We start from the raw sequence: 4063 nt of genomic DNA on the forward strand, positions 1-4063 counted from the left end.
GCAAAAGAGTATTACATCGAATAGATCTCCAAGAACATCGAGGATAACATGGCATTGAGAATCAAAGAGAGAGAGAAGAAGCCATCTAGCTACTAGCTATGGACCCGTAGGTCTGTGGTAAACTACTCACGCTTCATCGGAAGGGCAATGGTGTTGATGTAGAAGCCCTCCGTGATCGAATCCCCCTCTGGCAGGACGCTGGAAAAGGCCACTGGATGGGATCTCACGGGTACAGAAGGTTGCGGCGGTGGAGAAGTGTTTTCATGGCTCTCTCTGATGGTTTTGGGGTATAAGAGTATATATGGGCGAAAGAATTATGCCAGGAGACCCACGAGGGCCCCACAAGGCATGGGGCACGCCCTACCCCCCAGGGCGCGCCCTCCACCCTTGTGGCTGCCTCGAGGCTCCTCCGACTTCATCTCCAAGTCTCCTAGTTTGCTTCTGGTCCAAGAAGATCATCATGAAAGTTTTATTTTTGGACTCCGTTTGGTATTCCTTTTCTGCGAAACTCTAAAACAGGCAAAAAAAAACAAAAACTGGCACTGGGCTCTAGGTTAATAGGTTAGTCCCAAAAATAATATAAAATATCATATTAATGCATATAAAACATTCAAAACAGATAATATAATAGCATGGAACAATAAAAAATTATAGATACGTTGGAGACGTATCAAGCATCCCCAAGCTTAATTCCTACTCGTCCTTGAGTAGGTAAATGACAAAAACAAAATTTGTGATGTGGAATGCTACCTAACATGTTTATCCATGTAATTCTCTTTATTGTGGCATGAATGTTCAGATCCAAAAGATTCAAAACAAAAGTTTAATATTGACATAAAAACAACAATACATAAAGCATACTTACAAGCACTATAGGTGGAATAGTATGGTGGTTGTGGAGAAGACAAAAGGAGGGAGATAGTCTCACATCAACTAGGCGTATCAATGGGCTATGGTGATGCCCATCAATAGATATCAATGTGAGTGAGTAGGGATTTTCATGCAAGGGATGCACTAGAGCTATAAGTGTATGAAAGCTCAAAAACAAACTAAGTGGGTGTGCATCCAACTTGCTTGCTCATGAAGACCTAGGGCGATTTGAGGAAGCCCATCATTGGAATATACAAGCCAAGTTCTATAATGAAAAATTCCCACTAGTATATGAAAGTGACAAAATAGGAAACTCTCTATCCTGAAGATCATGCTGCTACTTTGAAGCACAAGAGTGGAAAAAGATAGTAACATTGTCCCTTCTCTCTTTTTCTCTTTTTTTTGTTTGGACCTTTCTCATTTTTTATTTGGCCTCTTTTTTTTTTATTTCCTCACATGGGACAATGCTCTAATAATGATGATCATCACACTTCTATTTACTTACAACTTGAAAAATTACAACTTGATAGTTAGAACAAAAACATGACTCTATGTGAATGCCTCCGGCGGTGTACCGGGATGTGAAATGAATCAAGAGTGACATGTATGAAAGAATTATGAAAGGTGGCTTTTCCACAAATACGATGTCAACTACATGATCATGCAAAGCAATATGATAATGAAGAAACGTGTCATAATAAATGGAATGGTGGAAAGTTGCATGGCAATATATCCCAGAATGGCTATGGAAATGACATAATAGGTAGGTATGGTGGTTGTTTTGAGGAAGGTATATGGTGGGTCTAAGGTACCGGCAAAAGTTGCACGGTACAAGAGAGGCTAGCAAGGGTGGAAGGGTGAGAGTGCGTATAATCCATGGACTCAACATTAGTCATAAAGAACTCACATACTTATTGCAAAAATCTATTAGTCATCGAAACCAAGCACTACGCGCATGCTCCTAGGGGAAGGGTTGGTAGGAGTTAACCATCACGCGATCCTAACCTCCACACAAAGGATGACAATCAAAAAATACTCCATGCTCCAACTTCATTACATAATGGTTCACCATACGTGCATGCTACGGGACTCACAAACCCTACACAAGTATTTCTTTTGGCACCCCGGCTCAGAGAAACCAGAACGCCCCGTATTCCAGCCCAGAGATCGAGATGAAGTCTTCTGGAATACGACACTGCTTGACATAGAACAAATCAGCTCTTATTACAAGAATAATAATACAAAGGTATGATGTTACAAAGGTTCACATCAGCACGACGACACTACGCCTGCGATACAATGATACATCCATTTTGCATCATGCTTTTATATCAATATTTATTGCATTATGGGTTGTTACTACACTTTAGATCTCATTACTTATGGCCATTCTCTCTTATTTTACAAGGTTTACCATGAAGAGGGGGAATGCCGACAGCTGGAATTCTGTCTGGAAAAGGAGCAAACATTGGGAACCTATTCTGCACAGCTCCAAAAGTCCTGAAACTCCACGAAACAACCTTTTGGAATTATTAAGAATTTCTGAGCGAAAGAAATAGGCCAGGGGGCCCACACCCTGTCCAGGAGACAGGGGGCGCCCCCTATAGGGCGCCCCCTATCTCCTGGGCCCCCTGGTGGGCCTCCGGCGTCTATCTTCTGCTATATCATCACTTTTACCCTGGAAAAAATCGTGGGCAAGCTTACGGAACGAAACTCCGCTGCCACGAGGCGGAACCTTGGCGGAATCAATCTAGGGCTCTGGCGGAGCTGTTCTGCCGGGAACACTTCCCTCCGAGAGGGGGAAATCATCACCAACGTCATCACCAACGATCCTCTCATCGAGAGGGGGTCAATCTCCATCAACATCTTCACTAGCACCATCTCCTCTCAAAACCCTAGTTCATCTCTTGTATCCAATCTTGTATCAAAACCACAAATTGGTACCTGTGGGTTGCTAGTAGTGTTGATTACTCCTTGTAGTTGATGCTAATTAGTTTACTTGGTGGAAGATCATATGTTCAGATCCTTTATGCATATTATTACTCCTCTAAATATGAACATGAATATGCTTTGTGAGTAGTTATGTTTGTTCCTGTGGACATGGGTGAAGTCTTGCTATTAGTAGTCATGTGAATTTGGTATTCGTTCGATATTTTGATGAGATGTGTTGTCTTTTCCTCTAGTGGTGTTAAGTGAACGTCGACTACATGACACTTCACCATTATTTGGGCCTAGAGGAAGGCATGGGGAAGTAATAAGTAGATGATGGGTTGCTAGAGTGACAGAAGCTTAAACTCTAGTTTATGCGTTGCTTTGTTAGGGGCTGATATGGATCCATATGTCTAATGCTGTGGTTAGGTTTACCTTAATACTTCTTTTGTAGTTGCGGATGCTTGCAATAGGGGTTAATCATAAGTGGGATGCTTGTCCAAGTTAGGGCAGTACCCAAGTTCCGGTCCACCCACATATCAAATTATCAAAGTACCGAACCCGAATCATATGAACGTGATGAAAACTAGCTCGATGATAATTCCCAATGTGTCCTCGGGAGCTCCTTTATTATTATTAGAAATTGTCCAGGCTTATCCTTTGCTACATAAAGGATTGGGCCACCTTGCTGCACTTTATTTACTTTATTTACTTGTTGCTCATTACTATTTATCTTATCACAAAACTATCTATTACCTACAATTTCAGTGCTTGCAGAGAAAACCTTACTGAAAACCGCTTATCATTTCCTTCTGCTCCTCATTGGGTTCGACACTCTTACTTATCGAAAGGACTACGATAGATCCCCTACACTTGTGGGTCATCAAGACTCTTTTCTGGCGACGTTGCCGGGGAGTGTAGTGCTTTTGGTGAGTGTAACTTGGTAAGGAAACATTTATATAGTGTGCTGAAATTTTCTTTTACTTGTCACTATGGAAACTAATCCGTTGAGGGGCTTGTTGGGGTATCTTCACCCCAAACAGAAGAGCAAAGAGTTGCTCCTCAACCTACTGAACTTTATGAAAATATTTACTTTGAGATTCTTTTGGGTATGATAGAGAAACTGCTAGCTAATCCATTTGCAGGAGATGGAACATTGCATCCCGATTTACACCTTATCTTTGTGGATGAAGTTTGTGGATTATTTAAGCTTGCAGGTATTCCCGATGATGTTGTCAAAAGGAAGGTCTTCCCTTTATCTTTG

The sequence above is a fragment of the Triticum aestivum genome, chromosome 2B (genome assembly GCF_018294505.1).
Source record: "Triticum aestivum cultivar Chinese Spring chromosome 2B, IWGSC CS RefSeq v2.1, whole genome shotgun sequence".
NCBI lineage: Eukaryota > Viridiplantae > Streptophyta > Magnoliopsida > Poales > Poaceae > Triticum > Triticum aestivum.